Raw genomic sequence first — 16,670 nt, 5'->3', positions numbered from 1 at the left:
AGTAGAACATCTCTAAAAATAAGCTTTCTTGTAATGAAGATTTAAAAACAAAAAAAGACATCTTCAGTAAAAGCTTACTAAAGGAAAAAACAAAACACAAAACCCTGAGACTTAAAACAGCAGCTTATAATGAGGCCCTTCTTAGTTAAGGTTATGGTGCTTTCCAAGGAAAGCTATGGAGATAAAAGGAATATCATTGTAGAAGAGATAACTTTGTTACTTCATCTGTATAATTAGAAGTTTAAGCCATGATGATCAGCCATGTTCTGGCTTGAAATGTCAACTGTGAAGCTCTTGAGTATTCAGATTTTAGGAATTAGGCCAAAAAAGGTTTCAAAACTGGAGGGTATTTTAACCAAACCTTTAAAGTCTCTCTCAAGTAAATTCAGTGAATTATATTTAATTTTTTGTGACTGATTAGAGAGTACATTTGACCATCAGCTGCATCTCACGTTCTACTACCTAACAGCTGGAACATTAATGAGACTTTTTATAACTTTGTTACAGTTACTTTGTGGAACAATCTAACTGTATAAAATCTTATAATACAGATGCACAAGTAAAATTATACCAGCTGCTGGCTTTTAATCTTGTCATGTTGCTTTATCCCTTTACTTCTCCCCACGCTATACAGCCCACCCCTACCGCACAGGGACTGCCTTTGAAGGATGCTCTCTGCAGGGACAAGCTGATTTTTTTCTGCCTAACATCCAAGATGCAGAGTTCCTGAAGGAGTAGTAGAGATGCAGGGCTTCATAGGCCCAGATCTTACTGAGGGAGCCTCCTGAGCAAAAGATTATCTGATAATGTAAAGATTTGTGTGTGTGTGTGTGAACAGATAAGTTAATACTGAGAGGACAATAGCCACCTATTTAACTGCTTGAAATGATTCTGTTTCTCAAAGAAGAATTCTGCAAGGCTCTGGCACAGGGCTGCCCTCTCTAGCCAAAAAGCAGAACAAGCCTTGTCTAAATTAAGCATTTGGATTTTCAGGCTGAAATAGCTTAATGTAATCTTTGTTGTTGGCTCTACAACAAAACAGTGGAAGATGAAGAAGCATCGCAAACAAGTAAGGTGATGCAGCTCATCAACATGCAGCACTTCTTACTCTGCAGCACACTCACAAGTGCATCACATTTGAATGGTACCATTTATCTTTATAACCTTATCTCGCTAGACTGTATTTCATTTCTTTCTTTGTCTGACCTCCAACTCCTCTCCCAGAGGTGGTACAGAAAATATGCAGCAGCAATGGGAAAGAGAGCAGAGGCAGGGAGAGATATCAGTTTATACTGCAGACTTTGTGATTAATCGCCAAGTAGCATCTCCTGAGAATTAACATAATCTCTGAAAGGTTCCCATATGTTTGAGGCTGACTGTGTGCGTGTATGCTAATCAGCTTCAAATTATAATCAGGATATTAGAACACAACTTTGTTAAGCAAACAGCTGAGATCAGCAAATACTCATCAGTGAGAAGAATACAGAGCTTTGGAGGGGAGAAGCTGATTGCCATCAGCTTCTGGGTGATCAGTGCACAGCCTGGGGAGGGAAAGAGCCCTCACAGTGGAGCCGCTGAGGGCAGTAGGCCAATGAGACCTCTTCCTCATGTCCAAGGAGTGTAGTAGCTAGGCTGCATCTCTCCTGTTTCCCTACAATAATCAATGCAAAAAAATACCTGCAACACAGGATGGATGTTGTCTAGATAAAATCTCTTTGTCACAACTGCTGAGGAGTTTTTTTTTCTTGCGAGCCCCCAGAAAGAACCATACAAGTAGCCTCACAGAGCAGATAAGCAAGGTACCGAGTGATTCAGCTTTTCAGCACAGCAACAGCAGGTCAATGTGCTTCAGTCCTCACAGGCTGGCATCAGCCTGTCTTCTCCCCCTCCAGTCCTGAGGACTTGTCTTTCACAGGACTCCTCCAGCAACCCCAGTATTACAGCCCATCGTGCCACAGGCATGCAGCCGCACAGATCGGGTGCGTGCACTCTGTGCGCTTTCTGGACTGTTTGCGGCAGCAGCGACATGCAGCCTCTCTCACATGTGCATACCTTACCTGACGTAAACAGAGTTGATAATAATGATAATTCAAGCTTCATATTTCTTCTTGCTCTCCACTTGGTCCTCTTCTTTGGTACATCCTGGAGGTCTCTGCATAGGAAAAAGCAAGTGTAGAAGTAGCTAACAAAATATTCATTATGATGAGATTTTGATAGAGAGCAGCCAAATTATCCCCAAACTTCTGTTTCTCAGCATCCAGCTTCAAGGATTGCTACATTTATAGCTAGAAGAATTACCTGAAGTTGCATTGTTGGGGAACTAAAGCCTACAGTAACTTTTAGCTTCCATTTCGGTTATTCTATTTTGAATATTCCCCTTTGAAATCCAGAGGGCAGGTGCATTGTCTGTTACATGTGCTAGATAAAGACAATCAGAATGAGGTATTTGGGCACTGACCTGCTTGCTTTTATTTTTCAGCATTCTCTCCTTTCAACCCCCAACATGCAGTTGTGAAGCATGAAACGCATTCACCCTTCCTGACTCAGTTCTATTATTTTTCAGTCCTGACAGAACACTTGAGGTTGGTAAGTGAACTGTGCTAGGCTGTGTGTTGTTTTCAAATGAAGAAAAAAAAAACCCTACAACCCTGCAGTAGGTTGATGTAATTATGGTTTCATAGCTGATAATCATTTTTCATCATTGTTTCAAGCACGAAAGATTTAGCAATGGCTGCATAAAACTTCAGTGGCAGAAACCTTTGCTGTTCTGTCAAGCAGCTTTGCTTTTCTCCCTGTCATACACACTGCAGCCACAAATTACTCTGGCAATGCTAGGTGAGGATTATGAAGATTTTTAGAAAAAGCCGAGGTTTAAAGAGTTATTAAAAGTACTTTTACATTTCAGCAACATGCAAACAAGTAATTGTGTTCTTCACAAAAAGCCTAGTTTTCATATTTTAATGTGCTGCTGATTTTTCTCTCTATCAACTTGATCTCTTTGGATGGGCATTTTTACCTCAAATTCCAAGTAAGCGAACTGTCATGAGCATTGCCTACTAAGCGAAAGCCCTGAAACAAATAGAAAAAGAACATTAGCAATCTGCTTATGAGCTGCAAACACATGCATAGAAGCTGACCAGAGCACATGTTTTTCTGAAATGCCAGTTGTACTACTTGGAGTGTGAACTCTGCAGGAGAAAGCCACCCGGCAATATAGACTTAGAATATAGAATTCTATTTTATTTAAATTTACACATTAATGAATGGACGTACCATTTATTTCACTATTGATAAAACAAAGCAAAGCTAAGTACTCTGAATTCAGGACAATTTTTTGCCCTGGCTTGAGTTCCATGGGGCCATTCAGAGATTTCTTGCGGATGCCAATGTAAATTAAACAGGTAAAATGCCACTGCCTGTCATGACAAAAGTTGGTGCTTAAAAATACACACTTTGTCCACTAAATTCTTTCACTTAAACAATGTGTATTCTTCTTTTTTTTTTTTAATTGCGGTTTTAGTTCATCAACAGCATCTGCACGTCACTGTGTTCTGTATTTTGGTATGGCACTGGTTCTGTGGATAGAGGTACTGCAGACCTTTGGAGAATGCATTCACCTAACTACTACTGGAGTTTTTGGGATGCAGGTCTCATATTTTTGCTTCATGATCACAAGTGATTTTTATCATCCAAACAGGTTTTAGCTGTAAAACTGGAATAACAAAACTTCTCTACGCAATTCATTTGCCCAAGGTTACACAAGGAGGGGAGGTTAAAGAACATCAGCATCTTCCCTAGAGCCTTGGAAATCATTACTGAAGATAGTTATTAAGATCTTTGAGATGTTTGAGAATGAATGAATGAGAATGAAATTTGAGAATGATGCTTAGGCTCCATTGCAAATATTTTACAGCAAACTGCTCTGTTTGAATAAGCTCTAATGCAATCTAGGAGGAGCACAGCAGTTTAATGAAGCAGTGGGAGGGAAGTAACAGCAGTAGTAAGTCAAAGAAATAGGCTTAGTTGTCTGCACAAGATTTGCAGATGAGTGTTTCATACACTTAATCATGTGCAGGCAGATAGGTATGCAGCTCCAGAAAAGCTGGACTTATCCTATAATGATAGGATGGGGTAATTCGTTCCAAACGTCTCAGATTTCATTGCTCTCCAGATTTTAAGTGACCTTTTCAGAGACTAGACAGTGATGAAAGATCAAATCAAACAAACTTTCCCTGTGTTACATCTTAAGAAGTTAATGAGACTATACATGCACCGTTTATGTAATTACTTTTTGGTGTGCTAGTACTCTCACTTCTTTCTCAGTATTTAATTATCAAATACCCAAATGAACTCCTAGAATAAAGCTACAATTCAAAAAATATTCACTGAAAAAAGCTGTTGAATAACATTTGACACACAAATAAATACATTTGTAGACAATCCCCAATCAGCAAAATTCATTGATTAAATAATATGTGATTAATTACTCACACATCTCTCACCACACAGCTTTCCCCCTCCCCGCTTTGACAAATTCCCAAAATGATCAAAATGCTGATCACAGCCTAACAGTTTATGTAGCCTCTCGCCTTTATGTGTCCCTTCCAGTTTCTTTCCTCTGGTCCTTTAGTAAGCAAACCCTTCTGGTTCAGTAATTTGGCAAACAAGTGAAATTTTTACTTGCAATTATATTACTGCTGCAAGGCACTCCAGTCAGCAGGAATGACATCCAGGAGATTCACAGACAAAAAAGCATAAACAGCTGCCTTTTCCTACTATAGGACTTATATTGGATATGCAGTCCACAGTTCTGAATGCTTTGATTTATTGGAGTGAGGAGCGATGTGAAAACAGTGTCAGGTTTCTGAAGCCACTGAGATATTAGACTGCTCCATTCACCTACATCACGCTCATGAAAAGCACAGGAATCTGGTAGGCTATAAATTAGAAGATCCTGGAGGAGTGGGGTGGGAAGGGGAATCATGAGGGTAAACTTAGCTTGTGATTAGCTTCAAATCCTGAGAAACATTAAACAAATTTCGTTTCATTACTTACACCTTCCCTTTCCCACTGTTTCTTCGTTTATAATTCTCCAGCAGAAGTGCAGATCCATACTTCCCCCGCTCCTGGCTTGCAGCCACTTGGGCCAGCAGGATCTGCCTGTTCTGTTGAGCTCTTTTTGCCACGTCTTCTTTGGAAACCATTTATTAAGGTCTTAGACCTGATAGATTTTCAATTCTGCTGTGAAGGCCTTACTTAAAGATGCTGCTTTGGCTAACAAGGCCTTCCACCCAGCTGTGGCCCTGTACTGCTCTCTTTTCTTCCCTTCACAGCTACCGTAATCTCACTTTTTGAGGGAACTCTTTGAGACATGAGAAATGAGCTCTCTTTTCCCACCCAGTTTGCACAGTGCTTGGTTTATACTATTAATATAACAGCTCTCTTTTAAAGGATAAACTGCAGCTACAAAATTCATGCTGCACAGATTTCTAAACCTGGATTAGCCTTTAGTTGCTAGTGACAATTTGTATTAGATCCCATGGTCCAAGGCTTTGTAGACCACTTTCAGTCCTGAACCAGTCCCATAACTTACTTCACATCTGATACTCTATTTCTGGTATACAAGATTTTGCATATCACGTCTCCTCTTCAACTCTAATCCTGTTGACAGGTGATCTTCCTCTGCAATGATTCACTGCCATTGGCTGGAGAAAAGCCAGCCACCATTTTTGCTCACATTCTGCACACAAGCGTGAAACCACTGATATTCCCTGCTTTCCTGTCCCCACCCTTGCAGGCTTCACAGCCAGGTATGAGACTTCATTTTAGCTTACCAGAATTCAATGGTGAATCCAGCTGGTCTTCTTGCAGTAGCACTGAAAGCTAATGGTACCAAAGTCACAGTATGGAGCCAGGATGCTCTACTACACCAACTGCTTACATAAACTTGTACAGCAAGGCAGGCTTTAAGGGGAGAGAAAAAAAAAACCAAAACATGTTGTATCAGTAAAACATCTTTTTGCCTCATTTCCTTCTGACTTGGTTTAGACATTTCTCCAGCAAACATTACGAATTATTTAATCCTGGTTCTTTTCAGCTACAGAATATTCTTACAGCATTTTATTTCTTACTGTATTTTTTTGCTTGAATGTCACCATTCATACACCTTCACCTCCCTAGACAAAAAATGGACCTTTTCAACACAGTACATTGGACTAGACTTCCTTAGTGCAGAGTTGTCCTTTTAAGGTATTTCCTAGGGCTCACTCCTGGGTTGATAAGGGAAGAGAAGGCAGGTGAGCCCAAAATTTTGGGAGGGGCAATTGACAGCTAACTATCTGTAAGGCAGTTCTCTTCCACATGGTAAACAGGCTTATTTATTTATCTCATACCTAATGCTTTCAACGTATCCTAAGTAGACAAGCAACCAGTTTCTGTCCTTGGATACCAGCCCAGTTCGCCTTGACTTCACCAGCACACACGGACTATTTGAGGAAAGAATTCAGCTCAGTATAGTATTTACACTATGTACTAGTCATTAAAACAGCCATAAGCTCCTGTTTCATGAGAAAAGACATAAATTCCAGGTCATTACATAAACTGACTTTATAGCGGATTTTGAAGAGACCGTTATCTACAGTCCTCTGCTCACCCTTCAGAGGAGGAACAGAGACAACATCTTCTGAAACAGTAATGCCCTACTCTCCTTTCCTGCAGAGGTCCTGATATGAACCAGGAGAAACATTGCACATCTCACTCACTGCCTGGTCCCCAATGAGATCTTGACCTAAATTCTGTGGCACACCGGGAAAACCAATTTGAGATCTTGCAGCTGATCCAACTAACATGTAAAAGTGAAAGAGTGCCTTCTCGTGAGTAAGACTGTGCCACATAGCAGAGTCATTTCCCAGACGGTCTCAAATGTCCTGTGCCTGTAAAATAGGGCTAATACTTATCCCTCACACACAGGTGATAATGAGATGAAAAATACTCAAAGATTAAGTATAGTCCAGAGAAACATGACAAGCTAAATTCGATATAAACTGTCAGCAACTTTAAAGTTTCAAAGGCAATTCAATTCATGTTTTTTTAGTGCTATTTCAAAATGTTAATGTCTACTCAGCTGCTGCAGTTTGCTTTGCAAATCCACAACTGCCAAACAGAAGTCATTATGGGAAGGGGGGAGAAGTTGCAGTTTATGTAATAAATGATCAGGAGCAAATTAATTCACGTTGGCTATGAATTTTGCATCAGTAGATTTCAGTGCAAATCCAATTGTAGTAAACGGTTTATATTCCCCCTCTAGCTAATTGTTTTGAGCTGTCTTCAGATGCATTCTGACCTCTCAGAATCGCTTTATAGGCCATTCACATTGCACAAATTTTCTTTGCAGCTGATACCCCAAGGCTGGTATCTTCAGGCTAAAAGCTGACACTGTGTAGAGCTCATGTATACCAGCTCAGTGGAGCTGTGTTGATTGATAGCTGAAGGTATGATTTGTAATTACAGAGTAGAAAAATTGGCTGCTGAAAAACAGTTCTGGGACGAAGGTGGAGTCTGCTATGAACTTGATGGCTCTGGAGTTTTAGACAACAGCTTTTAGAATTTTCTGTGCAGGGAAACAACTTGTAAGAGGTACTTCTATCACCTAACCAGTCACAACTCATTGCCTACACAGTTGTGCCAACAAACTGATCATAGGGTGATTCTATACATGAAATCAGCAAATTATTTCAACATGAAACTAGAAGAAGTTAAATCTAGGTCATTCACCTAATCCAATTACAGTGCAGCTCCAGAAACAATTTCATGGGCACAAGCCAAGGGAGCAGGAGTGTGTGAATATCCCTAAAACTACGGAGATTGTCTTTGGGGGAAAAAAGCCACTGTTGGTAGCTTTCCCAGCAACCAGTCCTCACTGAAATCATCTTCATCTGCTACCACAAAAAAGCAATCGTTAAGAGCTTTTAGCCTAGTAGTAATTTTTTTTTTTTTTTTTTTAAAGGCAGAATAGAGGCCTTCCTTACAACACTCGCTCTTCAGGACTGCATGTCCATCATTAATAGCCAATAAAAAATTTCTTCCAGAAATCCTTTGTGCCATTTTCAGTATCCCTCATAGTGCTGGTTGGAGGCATGCTGGAGACCTCTTCTTGCCAAAGCTTTAGGTAATGCACACACACACAACTCCAATTTAGATTTGATGCTTTTCCTCTAGATTAAATGGGCTACTTGCAGACAGATGACTCACTAACTTCAAAGCTCCCTGTCTTTTAGCTAACAAGAAACAAATTGCTTCCCCAGTGACTCCTCTCAAGGGAGTAATGCAGGATAAACCTGTGATGTTTGCATTAATTCATCTTTATACATAAAGTGGAATAGATTCTGTTTCTTTAATATATTTTCACATCATTCAAATGGACTTATTTTAAAAGCCAGTAACATGTTTGCTTTGGGGATATTTTGCATTTATATTTACCTTTTGGCTGACAGTTCATTCTATGGAAAGATCTGTTGGAAGCAGCTGAGGATTAGAAAGATTTTAGAAAGGATTTACATCTGAGGCCACTTTCATCCTGATTTTCAGTAATGCTACTTCTCTGTTTAGTGACATTTAAGGATACTGGAAATCTTTCAGACAGAGCACATTTGCTGTTATTATTCCAATCAGCTGCCTGAGGAAATCGGGGCTTTACTGTGCGTGCCCTGATACCTGCTGCCTATAGAGTGGTTTTGATTAGCAGATATCAAAGCACTTTGCAGTGGTGCTCAATTTCATCCTCCCATTTTTGCAGTGTGGGAAAGAGATATGGAGGAGTGAAGGGAACAGTATTGTTTGCAGGTCAGCAGAAAGCAGCTTAATTTTTTTCTTGTTTGCTCACAACAAACACCATAGATTACAAGGTGCTTGCTCACTCTGTCCTCTCCAGTTATGTCAAAGTACTTTGAGACCATTATTAGGGTATTCCTGCGCTACCTAGTCTTGTTTTAGGATTCACTGTGCAGTTACCTACACTTCTGGGGGAACTCTGCAGCAGAGTAGGTAGAAAAGGGGACAACATGTTACCCCAGTTGCACAGTCACCATCTTTTAGTTTAATCTGACAGTAAAAGTGGACTTAAGTGCTGTCAATGGAAGAACCTGAGGCATGATTCAATTCTGTACAGAAGAGTGTATGTATGCACAAATCTGTAAGATTATCTAAGTTCAAACATCCTTCAAAGTGAAGAAAAACCTTTCTGGGGCTCAGCCACCAGTTCTTCTTCAGGCCAAAGACCTTCCAGGCTCCAAGCACTCTCTCACAGGATTACTGTCCTGAGAAAACAGAGCTGTTGTGCTATTTTCATTGCTGACCTAACCCACAGCAGCAACACTCAGTGCTACACAGTGCCAGCGATGATACCCCATTGCCTGAACAGCTGCATCACTCCTAGACTTTATCTGCTTCTACAAGAAATTAACTATCACACAGAAATCAGATTGACTTACATTGCATTGTTTGGGAACAGTATTTGTGCAAAGATTCTCTTCAGGCGGATATGAGATTCTGTATTTGTTAATAAAGTTCACAACTGAATATTATGAAGTGCTGGGGGGGAAGAATCAACACCTTGATCACTAGGTAAATGCTTTTGAGTTCTTTACTAGCTTTAAGATTTACTGTTTAGCCACTCCAATTCCTATAATGTAAAATGTTTCCTATATTAACAGAAGAGTGATTTGTGGGCAGTGAATGGGAAACAGGACATCAATTTAACAGGGCCATTTGGGGTTAGCACAAAATGACAGAACAGCAGGAAGCGGTTAAAAGCTTCCCCCTCAGCAATCAAAGCCCTGCAATTTTGAGTCTTTTCCTCCAATCAAGTAGCATACTGACGAGAAACCAGTTCTGATAATGACCTTTGAAAGACCTCATTCTGGCCTCCTGGAGTAATTCATTTCTCTAACTATGGTGTCCTAACAGGAGCTCAGCAAAAGCATGTTATCTACACAATCACTTGGGCAGCATGACAAATGGCAGAAACCAGGGCTAGGAGATATTTTTTCCCTTAACTTGGCTGACTTTGTTTCCTTTTAATGTCCCGATCCCACCGTGAATACGCGGGTATTGCTTTTTCTATGCGCACCTTCCTTTCTCCTACCTGTCTCTCCCAGATCATTGAAATGACAGATAGACTCGCCTTACTAATTCATCAGTCCTACTGTCACCTAGTTCCTTCCTGTGTTACGTATTTTTAAGTTTCATTCGGTAAACCTGCCTCCCAGATTAAGTCACACTCACATTTCATTGCAAGCTTTAGTTCAATTAATTTCACTTTTTTGGCAGTGCTGAAAAGAAACTCTCCTTCTTACAAAGGCAGACATCAGACTGGTGAATGCCAGCTTTCCTAAGTGGGAAACAGTAGGTGTTTCCTCTCAGTCCTTGAGAGTCATATTTCATTAGATGAAAATCCACCTTAAATCAGTGACAACAAGCCTGCCAGTGCAGACTGCGTTACTGAAAAATGCTAAGAAGGAATCAGACCACAGTATCTTTCAGTTGATTTTACTGACCACTCCACAACTCGCCTTGAGAGCTCCAGTTTTCAGTTCTAAGCCTCTGCCTTTCCTCAGTACTCTAGAGCTAGTGATATCCATGATCACTGTGACTGCTCTGTTGGAGAGTTCTGTTTGTAAAATGGGAACAAAAATGACTGCCATGAGCTGGTATGAACCCCATCTTTGCAATATCTCATGTCGCACTTGAATGATTTTTAAAGCTCCTACCACCAGCTCAGAAATGACGTGAAATGTTGACACAATATGAACTCACTCTGTCAGTTCATATTTGTTCAAAACACCGGCAGGCTTTATGCCAGATCTGGGATCATCCACCTCCCCCACCTCCCAGCTGCCAGAAAGGTGACAGAAATCACAGAACTTGCAAAGGCCATCCTGTGTGCCCCAGCTAATTCACCAGAAAGGCATCACACTGAGTCCATGCCTGATTCACATCAAATCAGGATGAGTATTTGGTAAGTGAACACAGCACCCTGCTATTGCCATCCCTGGAAACACAGTGGGGGTGCAGGGAAAGATTCCTCTCTCAACTGTGTTTCGGGACTCCTGCTCTTTGCCATCTTATTAAAAGCCAACAAAGACTGTGCATAGAGGGATGAAGGAAAGCGCTTGACATGACAATTACAGGTTATATTTGAAAAGTGTTTTCCTAAGCAGGGTCAGCCAGCCTGTTCATGTCCTGGCACTGAGGAGGAAAAACAGCTTATGTAGCATATATTAGAATCACAGAATGGTTTGGGTTCACAAGGACCTTTTAAAGATCATCTGGTTCCAACCCCCCTGCCATGAGCAGGGACATCTTCCACCAGACCAGGTTGCTCAGAGCTCCATCCAGCCTGGCCTTGAACACTTCCAGGGAGGGGGCAGCCACTGCTTCTCTGGGCAACTTGTTCCAGTGTTTCACTACCTTCATGGTGAAGAATTTCTTCCTAATGTCTAATCTAAATTTGCCCTCTTTTAGTTTAAAGCCGTTCCCCCTTGTCCTATCACTACACACACTTGTGAAAAGTCCCTCTCCATCCTTCCTCTAGGCCCCCTTCAGGTACTGGAAGGCTGCTATAAGGTCTCCCCGCAGCCTTCTCTTCTCCAGGCTGAACAGCCCCAACTCTCTCAGCCTGTCCTCATAGGAGAGGTACTCCAGCCCTCTGCTCATCTTTGTGGCCCTCCTCCGGACCCACTCCAACACATCCGTGTCCTCCCCCAGAGCTGGATGCAGTACTCCAGGTGGGGTCTCACAAGAGTGGAGTAAACGGACAGAATCACCTCCCTCGACCTGCTGGCCACGCTTCTCTTGATGCAGCCCAGGATACGGTTTGCCTTCTGGGCTGCAAGCACACGTTGTTGGCTCATGGTGAACTTCTCATCCACCAGTACCCCCAAGTCCTTCTCCTCAGGGCTGTTCTTGAGCCACTCTCTGCCCATCCTGTACTTGTGTTTGGGATTGCCCCGACCCAGGTGCAGGACCTTGCACTTGGCCTGGTTGAACTTCATGCGGTTCATGCAGGCCCACCTCTCCAGCCTGTCAAGGTCCCTCTGAATGGCGTCCCTTCCCTCCAGCGTATCAACCATACCACACAGCTTGGTGTCATCAGCAAACTTGCTGAGGGTGCACTCAGTGCCACTGTCCATGTCACTGACAAAGATATTAAACAGCACCGGCCCCAGTACCGACCCCTGAGGCACACCACTCGTCACTGGTCTCCACCTGGACATCGAGCCATTGACTGCAACTCTTTGAGTGCGTCCATCGAGCCAGTTCCTTAACCAACAAGTAGTCCATCTGTCAAATCCATGTCCTTCCAATTTAAAGACAAGGACATCATGCAGGACAGTGTCGAATGCCTTGCACAAGTCCAGGTAGATGATGTCAGTTGCCCGCCCTTTGTCCACCAACACTGTAACCCCGTCATAGAAGGATATCGAGTTGGTCAGGCACGATTTGCCCTTGGTGAAGCCATTTGCCCTTGGTGAAGCCAAGCCAATATTGTAAAGAAACTACTATATGCATCATGGAGGACAAAGGCAAAAACATGTATGGGCTTTATTCTAAGGCAGCAAAACAACATCTCCCTTTGTAGGGTCTAGGAAAGTCTCAAGTGTAAGCAACTTTTAAAAATCATTTAAATATCTGTCATGACTGTATTCTTACCTTATGTTTGTTGATTTGACTCCTGAATAGTTCTCCTGAAGCAAGTTTATTGTCTGTGCCTGATGAGAGCTGTTATTATTGATTAGATACTTTTCCTCCATATTCCAGATTGCTGACCTTCATTTCTTTCCCCCAGCACTAATGGTGTCTGATGTGAATACCACTACTAGCATGCCCTGGTGGGTAGGAAGAAAATCAGGAACATGTCACACCTTAGCTTAAGACTGCAACAAAAGGGCAATATCCTCACATCTAGAAGTGCCTTTATATGGTGCTATCTCCATGCTCTGGAAGTTCTTCAGGATTTAGTATTTCTAAGCTGAATACGGTTCCTTAGTTCTTTTATTCACAAGAAGTCCTGCCACAGAAACAAGCCAGACATGCCCAGTTCCAGCTTGCTATGAACTTATTTTATTGCATCACAACTTCCTAAGAACAAGGCATTAGTGCAGAAAGCAGATGTTTCCATGTATGCCTTTAAGGCAGATATAAGTAAGTCCTGCCCCACTCCACTCCCCTCCCCTGAGCCCACTGGGACTGTTGACTTTGTAAAGACAGAAGCATGATTTAGCCTTTGCAGAATCACAATTATTCTACCCGAACAAAAAAGTGAATTAATGCTCATTTTCCCTTTTAAGCACAACCAGCAATTGGCTGGAGAATGTGAGGCTAGGGAACACTGAAATACACACACACATAGGCATAAAAATTATCCTGCTATCTATTGCTATGTTAGGTCAGCATTCAGCACATCCAGAAGAGCTTGCAAGCACCTCACCACAGCATTGGGATTTGCCACCCTCACTCACCCAGTCCCACCAGGTGCTTCCAGTCCTCTAAGTCTCAGCACACTGCACTGAGAAGGAATGGAAGCCTTTGGCATATAGCAGGAATAGGCAGCTCAAGGTAGAGGAGAGCTGGAGACCCTCCCAGAATAACAATAAAATGCAACATGGGATTCACAGTTGTGAAAAATTACAATCACATGCCATTCAGCAGCGTAGCTATAGGCTTCCATCACTGAGAGCATTATGATACAGGATCCCAATTCTTTGGCTCATGAAATCAGCTTACTCTTACTCACTATAGCCCTGCAGCTGGGAGCTTCCACTGCTGCTTTCATACTGCCTTCATGCAATAGTCCTCCATTGCAATTTATGCCTTCCAATTCCACATGGCTGCTGAACCGTTAAACATGATGTTCAGCATGCGGTTGCTGTCAGCACAAGGCAACACAAGGTGTTTCCCCCTCAGTGAAATGGAAACCCTTCCTCTGTACTTACCCACAGTGTCACCACTGAAGATATCTCCCTATGCAAGCCCTTGTTTGTTGTTAGACTAAAAACAGCCATGGCTATTTTTTAAATGCTGATGCTTCCTAAGCTGCACTTAAGTGTTACTGTGAAACTTTAAAATGAGATCTAGAAAATTGCAATTGCTAGTATCTGTTCATATGTAAACCCATTGGAGAAAGATGGAGGATACCTGAAGGCCAATTACGTTATCTCTGTCTATAGAAAGCAATTAGAAAGCTAATATTAAAATGCTACAATTAAAGACTTAATATAAATGAATTTCTGATGCTATCAACAAGCTCAGCAGACTTCAAGAAGCTCTTTCAAAATATCAGTGCCTTCAAGCAAAATGGCTGTTTTTGTTTTTCCTTCATGCTGAACAGACTATGGGCAATTTACACACACTTTCTAATCTTAAAAATACTTTATCCATACTATGCATCTGATGTGCTATGAATTCCATACACAGATTGTAAAATTTTACATAAAGCCTTATACTGTTCTGCCTATAGATTCATGGCTGAAGATAAAGCATACTAGTACAAAAGCCTGGGGGCAGGCATATAAATCTGATGAGCATGAATTTTGTAAGATTTAAGCGAAAGGTTTCTAACTATATTTTAGATAATCAGATTACTGTGAGGTTTCAAAATTAATTTCCCTTTCTTGGGTAGTTTTATGTTGTTTTGGGGATAATGACACAAACTGAACACTGCAAATGAAAATCCTGGGTTTACTGAGGTCACTGGGGCAACTCCTAATGATTTCAATTGGGCCAGGGCCTCACTTTATGGAGAAGTCTTGGGGAGAAAATGAATTCAGTCTTCTGGAAATGGAGCAGCATGCCAAAAAGCCTTTTTTAAATTTTATTTTGAATGTGGTCACACTGCCATGTGTGAAAACAGCTCCTTTTATTGCTCTCGGGAACTCAGCAGGTACTCCTACTCCCACTGATTGCTTGCAAGCGTGGCAGAATACGCTGGCTTAAAAGCTGCTGCTTTAGATAGTGGCCAAATACTCGTGATGGGCTGAAGTCCCCGTCTCACCTCTGTGCCAGGAACTGGCTCCAGCAGCTCAGCTTCTACTGAGATTAGAGCTTGGGATGTCCCACAACACCCTCCTGTTTACAGTAGTCCCAGCTGGCTTCTTTAAGGAGGTACAGACTTGTCCTGGCTGTAGGATAAGTAGTCTTGCCTATCAGAGGCCAAGAAATCTTGGGTTCCTATTCCTGAGAGCTGAGCACTTGCAAGGAGCCCATTTTAGATGTGACCTTTCCTTCGTGAGAGGCAGTGGCTGTCAGGTCCTGAGGAGTTTCCAACTAAGTGGGAACAGAGAGTCCTCCACAAAGCAGGATTTTATTTGTGAGACAAAGAAATGATTTCAGATCTTGGAGTCTTCCTCCTCCCAAACCCAGAAACATCCTATCACCTTTTCCCTTCCATTTCAAACTCCTTTTTTTCTTGTGAGAATACACACATGCTTCTCTGCATCACTGAACAAAGCACAAGAGACTGACACAACTCTACCTAACACCAATTTCTAAAGCAAGTGTCCTAGCACTTCTGTCAGATTTCAGCCAGAAATAGAGGGCAATGTCACTTTGGATGAGATAAATCATTACTTGTCTTGTCCACTTCGCTCTTAGCTGTTTACCAGAGAAACTGAGGCTGCTAGCAGCACTGATCTCCTATAACATACCTAGCTAGACTGCTGTTGCTAATGTGGTCCTTCCTGCACCAAATCACACTGACATCTACTACACATTTAAGAACTGGTATCACTGGTACAGAACCAAGGCATAGGCCAGTTCCAGTTTGAAGCCATTTCCAAACTGATGAGAAGCACTGGACACATAAGGGAATTTTGATCAAGAATGTAGCAGTATGGTACCAAATACCGCAGTAATAGTTTTAGAAAAACAACTTATCAGAACTGACAAATGTGATGACTGTAAACATGCTTTAATCAGAATTTTGGATGAAGTCTGCAGGTACTGTTTTTACTGAGGAAGACTTCCTCAATTAAATCTTCTTGTGTCTGTATCAGACTGTGAAGTACTTCTTATCATTGGCTAGTAATACCTGAAAGGTCTTAGAGACCGACATTATGAATTGAGGCTTCAGCTTCACTGACCATAAAAGTATTTAAAATGAAGTTCCAAATCTCCTGGAAGAAAATCATTAAGTAAGAAAATAGTCAGAAGTCTGAACAATATTACATAATTAACTTTTCAGCAGAGAACAGCCTCTTGGCACTAACCATGTCCTTTATTCTGATACATCACAGACTGAAAACCATGGCCTTTCCCGTGTCAACTGTCTTTTGAATAAACACGAGACCCTCCTCCCTTCATCTCCACATACTTAATAATATTAATAGAACATTAAAATATTAATGCTAGTAGACAAGGTCTTTCATAAAGCACAAATGAATTCATTCACTCTAGCTCATTAGCTTAATCATCAACCTTTTTACAATGTAACTGATTAACATTTTCATTGTTCTTCCTTGTTTTTTCCTTAGACTTAATTCTTTGAGGATCAAAAGATCTCTGAATACATAAGCTCAACAAATATCTGTGCACAACTGCACAATAGAAATCACTGAGAGATAACTAAGTAAAAGCTTTCACAGCTCATGCTTCAAAGATACTGCAGGAAACAACCC

General features: G+C 41.5%; 1 long non-coding RNA gene across 3 annotated transcripts in view; it reads right to left on the bottom strand.

Moving 5' to 3' along the window:
- Positions 1 to 5,958, bottom strand: part of LOC142360528 (uncharacterized) — a 123,689-nt gene extending 117,731 nt beyond the window's left edge. For 2 of the 3 annotated variants that reach the window (XR_012763124.1, XR_012763126.1), the window contains exons 1-3: positions 5,835 to 5,958; positions 3,017 to 3,069; positions 2,058 to 2,152 (exon numbers count right to left, since the gene is read on the bottom strand). This is a non-coding gene — a long non-coding RNA (uncharacterized LOC142360528). The remainder of the gene's footprint in view (positions 1 to 2,057; positions 2,153 to 3,016; positions 3,070 to 5,834) is intronic. The other variant, XR_012763125.1, reaches the window with a different exon arrangement.
- Positions 5,959 to 16,670: the final 10,712 nt, after the last annotated feature.

Source organism: Opisthocomus hoazin, chromosome 2 (assembly GCF_030867145.1).
Source record: "Opisthocomus hoazin isolate bOpiHoa1 chromosome 2, bOpiHoa1.hap1, whole genome shotgun sequence".
In the NCBI taxonomy this organism is placed as follows: Eukaryota; Metazoa; Chordata; class Aves; order Opisthocomiformes; family Opisthocomidae; genus Opisthocomus; species Opisthocomus hoazin.
This window is presented reverse-complemented; position numbering and strand designations above follow the sequence as displayed.